A 12,385-nucleotide genomic window follows, 5' to 3' on the forward strand; every position below is an offset into this window, starting at 1 on the left:
CTGGCTACCGAAACGAACCGAAAATTCAGTCACCTACAACGTAAAACCTTTTCCGAATTAACTACATAATATCGACCGAAACATGGCAAACGTTGTTTGGAATCAATCCTCAAGGTGTTTTTTCACATATCTCTTCATTGATATGCAGTTCGTGGAAGCTTGCTTTCCTCTCTGTATCCCATGGAAAAATACTGGCAGCTGACTTTTGCGCACCAATTTCGGCGCAGGACACCGGGCGGACACCTGGTAAATGTGGTCTCTTATGGTCAATCTTCCAATGATCTGCCTACAAATACGTCACAATGCTGCAGACACCTTGGGGAAACGACAGAAAGGGCAGGCTCATTCCTCTCGCATTCACAGCCATATAAGGAGACAATGGAAAACAGCCTCAAAAATCCTGCTCATTTCCTGGATGCCGTCTCATCTTGGTTTTGCCTGAAGCTCACGTTCTAGGGCACGCACAGAAAATATCTTGGTAGTTCTGGACACGTCAGAGTGTTTTCTTTCGAAAGCTATCAATTATATGCATAGTCGAGCATCTTTTTGTGACAAAATATCTTGTTTAAAACGGGAACGTTTTTCATCCAAAAATGAAATAGCGCCCCCAGAGCATCAACAGGTTAATACACCATCCAAAGTATAATTAATTATTTCACCATGCTCAAAGGGATATTCAATGTCTTTAAAAAAAAAACATTTTTTACCCAACTACCAATAGTGATCATTCTTTGCGAGGCATTGGAAAACCTACTTAGTCTTTGTGGTTGAATCTGTGTTTGAAATGTACTGCTCGACTGAGAGACCTTACAATTATCTGTAAGTGTGGGGTACAGAGATGAGGTAGTCATTTAAAATAATGTTAATTAAAAACTATTGTTGTACACACCGTGAGTCCATGCAACTTATTATTTGACTTGTTAAGCAAAATTTTATTCCTGAACATTTTTAGGCTTGCCATAACAAAGGGGTTGAATACTTATTGACTCAAAATGTTTCAGCTTTTCATTTTTAAAATAATTAGTACAAATTTTGGAAAACATAATTCCCCTTTGACTTTATGGGGTATTGTGTGTAGGCCATTGACAAAAAATATATATAAATTGAATCCATTTTAAATGCAGGCTGTAACACAACAACATTTGGAAAAAGTCGAGGGGTGTGAATACTTTCTTTCAATGCCATTCCCTCTATATCTTCTTGACTACTCAGTCAAAACCAATACCTTAGCTATTAGGATGAGACAAACACTTGCATCAAAATGTCTGAATTTCCAAGAAGATATTGAGTTTTCTTTTGTTCCCCTGTACAGTCATTGTTTTGTTGAGTACATTTGACTCATCCAAGCTACCTGCTTACTGGTTTGGACAGAATGCTTTGACGTCAGCAGTTCCGTTTTGCATAACAAGAACAAATTTGGTAGCAAACAATGCCCCATGCTGACTGGGTTAAAACCTGTGGAGTGGTCTTATCTGGTGTCCATCAAGCCCCACTGTGCTAGTTTATCTGCACAGACTTGCTCCAACGACTCAGAAACCACTGGTGACGTCAACGCACACCCACTCTCAGACGCCTCAACCTCTGTGGTCAATGACTTGGGGCCTCTGGCACAGATAGGGAGACAAGTAGGACTGTGAGAAAGTGTGTGCATGCTTGTGTGATGATGTGTGTGTGTGCGGATGTGCTTGTTTGAGAATATAACAACACACACAAGCCACCGCAGACTAGCCTCTCTGTCTACACTTTCTGCCCAAACTCTCAACACTGTCACCAACAATAATATTCTCTCTGAACTGCGCGCCTGCACACCTCCTCCAGGACTGCCGCCCAGAAGAAATGCCATGCCGCGCGGAGACGCAAGAGATTTAACTTCACTGAGTTCGCCCCATTAGTTTGCACTATATTGATCAACGTTTTTGCTGTGATCGAATCAACATTATATCAGCCACTTTTCAATGCAACAAGCCAAAACAAATCTAACTTTGCAAGATTTAGTTTGTTATTTTGTTGTACGCAAAGCCAGAGCGAAACGGAGTATAATTCTATTGGCGGGTGTAGCCCACGAGCAGTCTTTCAATCACCCGCGAGTGAATGCGCTTTTCAGATCAGAGCCGCGCGTGTGGACATTTGTTGATATTCTTTGCTAGATAGCGAGTTATTAGCCCAGTTATAGATAAGTATAGGCCAGCAATGGAGAGTTACTGCTTCATACAAGAGCACAAAACGTGTAGGCTACATTTCAAGCTCGTAGAAAAGCCAGTCAGGTAAAAAGCTTGTCTTAATTAAAGGGGCAGTGTTGTATTTTGAGACAGGCGTGAATATGCACATAAGCCAATAGGAAGAGGGGTAGCCTACAGTGTCTAATTCGCTGTATGGTAAAACTAATACGTTTTATTTTTTAAAGTGGTTTCTTATGGTTTCATATAACACTATACAATGCAATTTACAGTCACCTATATGGCCCATGGTGTTACAGACCAAGTCAAAAATCGTTAGTGAAGCCCTTCATAATGTAAAAACGTTTCTAAACGTCTCATGCAATGTAGGCCTGCATTGAACACCACATATACTGTAGGCTATTTCATAGAAATCAAAAGCTATTTCCATGTGAAAATGTTATGTGATTTGCTCCATTGGTTGTTGGTAGGCCTACATTATGCTTAAATAGCCACAATAGCCTATTGGCTACTGTCTAAAACTGTAATGGTCCAGCCTCAATGTTCACTGTAAACGTGCTCTGGAAGTTGTACAAAATTCTTACAACATTCAAGTTTCCACTCACAAGACGAACAATTTGCTCAGGGCCCCAAAAAATTGAGGGTCTCATCAAACAAACATTCTCACAGAAAGGGGACAGACAATTCTATGTTTCCTTCCTAAGAGACACCAGGCACATGTGACAAGAGGACATCATGCCCAGTGTGCCTCAGTCTTCCTCTTCTTGGCTGCGAAGTCTTAATGTGAAAAGGAAGTGGAGGAACCTGCCTCACACCAGGGCTCAATCACTTGTTTATTGAAAGGCACCTATTAAAGCCATATGAGTCTTGTTAGAGGAGAGCACCCCTGCTCCCCTGAGCTTGTTTGTTCCATGGAGAGCCCTGCTCTGAGTCCTGCTCTGCCCGTTGAGCGCTCATGTTCCATGGCCCGCCTGCCTAATTGTGGCCGCTCGGGGGTAGATGCAAAGGGGGTCGATGCAAAGGGCCAAATCAAGACCTGGCCCGCTGGGGCCCTAATCAGACTCAGCTGGCAGGACGCAGAGGGTGTGTGTTTGTGGATGGTGTGTGGGGGGAAGTGAGGTTTTGTGTGTGTGTGTGGGTGTGTGTGTGTGTGTGTGTCTATTCTGAGTACATGGTTGGGGGGTTTACTCATCAATATAACTTGTGGGAAGAGGGCTGCAGGTTTCTGATAGGGCTTAATTAGTTTATGACCTGAGCAGTCTAACCCATGTATCATCCCTTAACCATTCAGCACAAGTTAATGGCAATCACCTCATCCTTACACGGTGTGCCATTAGATTAAGAGTTTCCATGTTAGTGCTAATCAGTTCCCCACGTACCGTACCCAACATAATCAATAAGATGAGTCAGGCCTACTTACACTACATGACCAAAAGTATGTGGACACCTGCTCATCGAACATCTCATTCCAAAATCATGGGCATTAATGTGGAGTTGGTCCCTCCTTGCTGCTATAACAGCCTCCACTCTTCTGGGAAGGCTTTCTACAAGATGTTGTAACGTTGCTGCTGGAATTTGCGTTCATTCAGCCACAAGAGCATTAGTGAGGTCAGGCACTGATGTTGGGCGATTAGGCCTGGCTGGCAGTCGGCGTTCCAATTCATCCCAAAGGTGTTTGATGTGGTTGAGTTCTGTGCAGGCCAGTCAAGTTCTTCCACACTGATCTTGACAAACAAAGTTCCACAAAGTTGGAAGCACAGAATTGCTTAGAATGACATTGTATACTGTAGCGTTAAGATTTCCCTTCACTGGAACTAAGGGGCCTAGCCTGAACCATGAAAAACAGCCCCAGACCATTATTCCGCCTCCATTAAACTTTACAGTTAGCACTATGCAGCGTTGTCCTGGCATCCGGCAAACTCAGATACGTCCGTCGGACTGCTAGATTTTGAAGCGTGATTCATCACTCCAGAGAACACGTTTCCACTGTTCCAGAGTCCAATGGCGGGGAGCTTTAAACCACTCCAGCCGACGCTTGGCATTATGCATGGTGATCTTCGGCTTGTGTGCTGCTGCTCGGCCATGGAAACCCATTTCATGAAGCTCCCAACGAGCAGTTCTTGTACTGACGTTGCTTCCAGAGGCAGTTTGGAATTCGGTAGCGAATGTGGCTACCGAGGACAGACGATTTTTACTCGCTACATGCTTCAGCACTCGGCAGTCCTGTTCTGTGTGCTTCTGTAGCCTACCACTTCGCGGCTGATACGTTGTTGCTCCTAGACATTTCCACTTCACACTATCAACAAGTACAGTTGACCAGGGCAGACATTTGAAGAACTGACTTGTTGGAAAGCTGGCATCCTATGACGGTGCCATGTTGAAAGTCACTGAGCTCTTAAGTAAGGCCATTCTACTGCTAATGTTTTTCTATTGAGATTGCATGACTGTGTGCTCGATTTTATACACCTGTCAGCAATGGGTGTGTGTGCAATAGCCAAATCAATTAATTTGAAGGGGTGCCCACATACTTGTATACAGTTGAAGTCGGAGGTTTACATACACCTAAGCCAAATACATTTAAACTCTGTTTTTCCCAATTCCTAACATTTAATCCTAGTAAAAAATTAGGTCAGTTAGTTTATTTTAAGAATGTGAAATGTCAGAATTATAGTAGAGAGTGATTTATTTCAGCTTTTATTTCTTTCATCACATTCTCAGTGGGTCAGAAGTTTACATACACTCAATTAGTATTTGGTAGCATTGCCTTAAAATTGTTTAACTTGGGTCAAACATTTCGGGTAGCCTTCCACAAGCTTCCCACAATAATTGGGGTGAATTTTGGCCCATTCCTCCTGACAAAGCTGGTGTAACTGAGTCAGGTTTGTAGGCCTTGCTCGCACACGGCAACACATTTTCTATAGGATTGAGGTCAGGGTTTTGTGATGGCCACTCCAGTATATTGACTTTGTTGTCCTTAAGCCATTTTGCCACAACTTTGGAAGTATGCTTGGGGTCATTGTCCATTTGGAAGATCCATTTGCGACCAAGCTTTAACTTCCTCACTGATATCTTGAGATGTTCCTTCAATATATCAACATATTTTTCCTTGCTCATGATGCAATCTATTTGTGAAGTGCACCAGTCCCTCCTGCAGCAAAGCACCCACACAACATGATTCTGCCACCCCGTGCTTCACGGTTGGGATGGTGTTCTTCGGCTTGCAATCATCCCCCTTTTTCCTCCAAATATAACGATGGTCATTATGGCCAAACAGTTCTATTTTTGTTTCATCAGACCAGAGGACATTTCTCCAAAAAGTAGGATTTTTGTCCCTATGTGCAGTTGCAAATCATAGTCTGGCGTTTTTATGGCGGTTTTAGAGCAGCGGCTTCTTCCTTGCTGAGCGGCCATTCAGGTTATGTCGATATAGGATTCGTTTTACTGTGGCTATAGATACTTTTGTACCGGTTTCCTCCAGCATCTTCACAAGGTCTTTTGCTGTTGTTCTGGGATTGATTTGCACTTTTCGCACCAAATTACGTTCATCTCTAGGAGACAGAGCGTGTCTCCTTCCTGAGCGGTATGAATGCTGCGTGGTCCCATGGTGTTTATACTTACGTACTATTTTTTGTACAGATGAGCGTGGTACCTTCAGGTGTTTGGAAATTGCTCCCAAGGATGAACCAGACTTGTAGAGGTCTACAATTGTTTTTCTGAGGTCTTGGCTGATTTCTTTAGATTTTTCCATGATGTCAAGCAAAGAGGCACTGAGTTTGAAGGTATGCCTTGAAATACATCCACAGGGTCACCTCCAATTGACTCAAATGATCTCAATTAGCCTATCAGAAGCTTTGGATGCCATGACATCATTTTCTGGAATTTTCCAAGCTGTTTAAAAGCGCAGTCAGCTTAGTGTATCTAAACATCTGACCCACTGGAATTGTGATACAGTGAATTATAAGTTAAATAATCTGTCTGTAAACAATTGTTGGAAAAATGACTTGTGTTATGTACAAACCGACTTGCCAAAACTATAGTTTGTTAACGAGAAATTTGTGGAGTGGTTGAAAAACTAGTTTTAAAGACTCCAAACTAAGTGTATGTAAACTTCCGACTTCAACTATATATAGTGTATGTAGTCACCAAAGTCCTATCCCTGTAGCTGAAACCCTTTCAGATTGGCCAAGACCATAACCACTTGGTTCAGGTCCATTTCAACACATTGAAATATCCTTTTTCCAATTGGAAAAGGTATTGAATTGAACAAACCTCAAGGTTTACGTCTGACTACATCGTCAACTCGTACTACCCCCGAAGTGTGTGTGCTGTATCTTAGTGGGTGTCTAAATGTGCCTATGAGCAGCTGGCCCGCTCTCTGGCTTACATCTGTGGCTTTACATGACGACTCATCCAGATGTGATTGACGTCAGTCTCACGACATACAAGCCACCTTCAAACAGGAGTCCCCGCTTACAGACAGGACACACACACACTCTCTCCCTTTGATGTGGGAGCAGAGATCAGAGCCTCCCTGCCTTGGCTCCCAACCCCTCCCTCCCTCCCTCCTTTAACCAAATGTTTACCGCTCCTGTTTTTTCCCCCTCATATGCCTCCATGCAGCCAATGCCACACCCTTCATTTTTTTCATTTTTTTCATTTTCTTTTACAAGGGAGTGTTTTTTCCACACAACATATTATCAACATTCCTCCCATAGACTGCAAAGACAGGGAAATCACTTTCAAGAAACAACTATTTGTATTTTCTCTCATGGCCAGCGCTTTCACTTCCACTGATGACATCACAGTCTGTCAAACTTTGTGTCATTCACACAGAGAGCTTGACAGATAAATACTTGTCTTTTGCCTGATGAGCTTTTAATGAACTTCCATTTTCCTCCAAGAATGGTTGAATATCTCTCGCCGATCCAGTTTGTTCTTGATTTTAATGCACCTTGTTTGGACTGTGAGGTAGCAACAGTGTGATTTTTTTCCCCTTTCCATTGGGAAAGAGCATGTTGATCCCATTCTAAGAGGACAGTAATGAAACACGGGAGAGAAAGAAGAGGGTCATACCACAGAGGTCAAGCCAGGGCTGGTCTCCTCTGATGGAGAGATTTGAGAGGACGTGCACTAGCTAATTGCTAACAGATACCCAGCAGGCAAGCAGAGTCCTACCGGCTAAAGTTCCATACTGTAATACCCACCTGCAGAGATAGGGGAAAGGGCTCATGCTGGAATACCACTTTTTTCACTTCATGACATTTCATTCATTTTATGCCTTCTTGACTCCTCGCCTAGGTCATGGGATTGAGCAGAGCTGATGGTATCATAGTAAGTAGTCATGAGTTGCAGGTTGGCAATGTCCCAATGAGTAATGTTTGTGTCATAGCAAATGAAAGCAGATGGTAATACAGATGGGTGGTGGCTTGGGTGAGTTACTGTAATAGAAGAGCACTTCAAAACCAAGAGAAAAGCACTTCAGGTAAATGCAAGTCTTTTAAAGAGCTTGGACTTCAATTTTCACAGAAGTTTCTTTCAACTATCAACATTTGAGTGGGGTTATTTCCTCTCCAAAAGCACAAGAGTCCACGAGAGGCAGGGGTGAAAGTGAGTCCACGAGAGGCAGGGGTGAAAGTGAGTCCACGAGAGGCAGGGGTGAAAGTGAGTCCACGAGTGGCAGGGGTGAAAGTGAGTCCACGAGAGGCAGGGGTGAAAGTGAGTCCACGAGAGGCAGGGGTGAAAGTGAGTCCACGAGAGGCAGGGGTGAAAGTGAGTCCACGAGTGGCAGGGGTGAAAGTGAGTCCACGATGAAAGTGGTCCAGGGGTGAAAGTGAGTCCACGAGTGAGTCCACGGAGGCAGGGGTGAAAGTGAGTCCACGAGAGGCAGGGGTGAAAGTGAGTCCACGAGTGGCAGGGGTGAAAGTGAATCCACGAGTTGCAGGGGTGAAAGTGAGTCCACGCGAGGCAGGGGTGAAAGTGAGTCCACGAGAGGCAGGGGTGAAAGTGAGTCCACGAGAGGCAGGGGTGAAAGTGAGTCCACGAGTTGCAGGGGTGAAAGTGAGTCCACGAGAGGCAGGGGTGAAAGTGAGTCCACGAGAGGCAGGGGTGAAAGTGAGTCCACGAGAGGCAGGGGTGAAAGTGAGTCCACGAGAGGCAGGGGTGAAAGTGAGTCCACGAGTGGCAGGGGTGAAAGTGAGTCCACGAGTGGCAGGGGTGAAAGTGAGTCCACGAGTGGCAGGGGTGAAAGTGAGTCCACGAGTGGCAGGGGTGAAAGTGAGTCCACGAGTGGCAGGGGTGAAAGTGAGTCCACGAGAGGCAGGGGTGAAAGTGAGGCCACGAGAAGTAGGTTCCACACTAGATGTGAGAGGTTTGAGCTGTGTAGCCATTGGGTTGTAGCACTCTCTTGACAGGCCTGAGCAGGGCCTACCACAGTAGCTTATCTACCTCTCCCAGTCGTCTGACACAAGCGCCTCTGACGTCACGGCCCCGGCCAGAGTATATGGGTATACAGACGGTGGCATTCTGGAGCCGTTGTGGTGCTCATCTGATACATGGCTGCTTGTGTGTTACCACAGGACCACTGCTGGATAGGATAGGATCCTCCAGTTCCCCCTGGAGTAAGTGAAGCCAAAGCATGTGAGTGGGTGAGTGGGTGTGTTTGTGGGAGGTGGGTGGGTGATACTGTAATGGTATGGGTGGTATGCGTGTGTATTTATTTGTATCTGTTATATCGGTTACTTCTACACTGTCACTCTTCATGTATACATCCTGTAGATTTTTGAAGAGGTTTTAATAGCTGAAGTTTTATTTACCTCTGATTCTTGTTGGCTGGTACAGAGGCTTGTTCCGGTAAGAGTTCAGCCACAGTGCGGAACAGTATAGTCGGTTGGCGGTGAACAAAAGCAAAGAAGGACTATCTTTTGGCTTTGCTTTGGAGATCTTTCTAAAAGTTTCTCAGTTCCTTTAGTTCTTAACATTTCACTTTATTTATGATGTATGTGAGACGATATGGGTTCTATTATGTTATTGGCTCAAGTGGTACATTCAACTTTTGTTCAGCTGTGCCACACCCATTTACCAGGCCAAACATTCCCTTTTTTAAACCGCTAAATGTCATAAACTCACATATTTGTCATATTAGGTTCATCTGCTTATCTGGATTACACTGTTTATAAAAAATTATGATTATTGTAAAAAAAATCATATTATTCTTAATCCATTTGGTCAAGCCAGTTAAAAATCCCGAAGTATTGTGCATGTATATGGAGGGTGGAATGTGTTCAGAACTTCAGAACTACTTGTTACCAGTAAAGTTGGGTCTCTCTTACCCTGTTGACAGCGAGTCAAGTTGTGGTGTTTGGAGAGTCGCTCAGAGAGAAAAGAAATATCCACAGATGGGTCTCTGATGACTCCATGTCTGTTCTCGTGCAACAACTTCTCTTCAATGGCTATTTTTAGAAAACATTCATGGCTGTATCTTATGTTGCTGGATACAGAACGTTTTTCCCTTTTGGTCAACTTGTATGAATTGATACACAGTGAATGTATTATGTTGTGGGCTTCAATTTTGTTCGGCTGTTGAGATGATAAATAACGTGTATAACATGTTTATCAGTATCCAGAAATGACTTATAAACACCAGAAGCTAGACCAGATAAGAGAAGAATAGTCAGTAACCTATCTAAAAGACCTTCGGCTAGACCCGGTACAAAAGTATACAGGGCAAAGAGGTTTATATAGCCTAATTTACACGTTAACCATGGAGTTTGTGTTCAAAAGTTGAGTGTTTGACATAGGTTTAATAGGAAGTGTTGAAATTGTTTACTCTAGACTGGCACGTGGGGCCTCAAATAAAAAGTCAGTTTTGTGCTAATGCTCTGTCTTCATACGTAAGCTGTGTTTAGATGTGCAGTTTCTAAATACATTCTTTTTTTATTGTTTTTGGTGGTGCACTGCGTTGTTTTGCTACGGGTGTCAGGTCGCGCACAATGGGGTGAGAGGTGCAACACTAACATCCCCCTTTCCCAAACCAGGTGCCCCCCCCAGTACAAAGCTTACACATCACCAGGAACACACACACCAAAAAAAGGTCCACTCCTCTGTTTTCCAACATTCTCTGCCTCCACTCCCTTCTTTCCTGGCGTGTAAAAGGGCTGCGGGAACTTCCCCGAGACAAACACACACACTTTGATTGTCATAGGTCGGTGAGGCCCCCGGAGCTGGTTCTCACGCCACTCGGAAAGAAAACAGAAAGGGGATTGGACTTTTTATTAGCTAAAAGCGGTATTTGGGGAACGACCTTAATGTCCATTCTTCCTTTGTCTGAATGACACAGACCTGAAGGCTTCTTTGAGTTTCCTCTGAATCACTAGTAACCCCTACCTCCTTGTACAAATTACCTCGACTAACCTGTAACCCCTGTATATAGCCTCGTTATTGTTATTTTATTGTGTTACTTATTATTATTTTTTTAGTTTATTTGGTTGTCTTAACTCTTTCTTGAACTGCGCTGTTGGTTAAGGGCTTGTAAGTAAGAATTTCAAGGTAAGGTCAACACTTGTTGTATTCAGCGCATGTGACAAATAAAGTTTGATTTAATTTGAATCCTGAGGGGGGCTTATCCTTTTATCCAGGAACTAATGGATTTGCTCTTTTTCCCACATTTGAAGAGGAAAGGAAACATGGAGGATTATCTTTGTGTTTGTGGAGATCAGATGACGTTTCGATATCACCGTTCCGCTTCAGAATAAGATAGTCATTTAGTGATTAGTCTGCACCAAATGTTTGTGTGTGTGCATGTGTATATGTGCCAGTGGTCTCCTCGGGAGAAACCCCAGAAGGGTGCGTGCCACAGTGGGATACAGGGAGGCCTGTCTCCCACGAGTTCTGACACTAGTCCAGACTCAAAGAGAAGGGAGAGGAGACACTGACTGACGTCAGAGCCTGAGAACAATGACAACACCAAGGTCACTATCGACAGTTATGACCTACCAGACAAAGAGCACCTCATAGAACATCACCATAATAAAAGATGATTGATTCAAAGGTTTATTCAGTGGAATTGCACATTGGTTTAATGCTTGTGTGATACATGATACATATCCTCTATGTTGAGTGTAGTATCTGTGTAACATCAGACTTTTTTTGGTCATTTACATGTTATACAAATTTACAGTAGCAAACACACTTATCCAGAGCAATTAGGGTTAAGTACCTTGCTCAAGGGCATATCGGCAGATGTCACCTAGTTAGCTCGTGGATTTAACTTGGAGTAACTTCAGTTACTTGCCCAACCTCTTAACCTCTAGGCTACCACCCAATCCACAAACTCATTTTACCTGTTCTCTGGCTGACATTTAAGATGCATGTACTTTAAACAGTGGTCGAATTGTTCTGTGCTCTCTATAGAGACACTGGTGTGCTGGGGAACATGCACTGACTGGCAGAGTGATGAGTTATATTTCTGTCTCCAGTAGATGGTGCTACCTGACACTCAGAAGCCCATTCTGTTTCCAGTATGTTTTATTTAACTAGGCAAGTCAGTTAAGAACCTTTTTATTTATTTTTTATTTTTTTTACAATGATGGCCTACCCCAGGCAAACCCTCCCAATTGTGCACCGCCTTATGTCACTCCCGATCACAGCCGGTTGTGATACAGCCCGGGATCGAACCAGGGTCTGCAGTGATGCCTCTAGCGCTGAGATGCAGTGCCTTAGACCGCTGCGCCACTCGGGAGCCCAGTAGAGGGAACTAACAGTATGAATACCACTGTTTATGGACACTTGTCCTCCCACTCAGTCTGATAATCCCAGGTTTTTCCTAGTGGCATTTCTTGAACTTTGCCCAGGTGGTTTTCTTGGGAAAATATGCGCCTTCATCTACCGCACTGTATTGCTTCTGGAAATAGAAGTGAGTGGGAACGTTGTTGAGAAGAGAGGCCGCCTGCAGCTGGGAAGGAGATCGCCACAGTCCATAGTTTACTCAAACATTAACATTTCATGTGAATGACGTGGATTTCAGTTCTAATGGGCGAGTTTTGTTTCACGTGTGAGTGTTTTTGGGGGTTAATTCAGTTATTTTGGATAGAGCTATTCATAGCTGCTGATGCCATTGGCCCCGTGATTGATGACATCCCATCCTCAAGAGATGGCCCAAATCGCTCTGAGGGGACGGACGCATCTTTGAAAATGAGATGAAGGGAAGGGTG

General features: G+C 43.8%; 1 protein-coding gene across 7 annotated transcripts in view; it reads left to right on the plus strand.

Annotated features, from left to right (window-relative positions):
• LOC135512648 (3',5'-cyclic-AMP phosphodiesterase 4D-like) overlaps positions 1 to 12,385 on the plus strand; it is a 185,056-nt gene that overhangs the window by 130,412 nt on the left and 42,259 nt on the right. Inside the window, exon 1 of one of the 7 annotated variants that reach the window (XM_064934887.1) lies at positions 8,425 to 8,813. The exons of 5 other annotated variants lie outside the window; for them this stretch is intronic. The gene's annotated coding sequence lies outside the window, so the exon portion shown is untranslated. Of the gene's footprint in view, positions 1 to 8,424; positions 8,814 to 12,385 lie in introns of those variants that run through there. One more of the 7 variants, XM_064934888.1, reaches the window with a different exon arrangement.

This window comes from Oncorhynchus masou, chromosome 24, assembly GCF_036934945.1.
Source record: "Oncorhynchus masou masou isolate Uvic2021 chromosome 24, UVic_Omas_1.1, whole genome shotgun sequence".
In the NCBI taxonomy this organism is placed as follows: domain Eukaryota; kingdom Metazoa; phylum Chordata; class Actinopteri; order Salmoniformes; family Salmonidae; genus Oncorhynchus; species Oncorhynchus masou.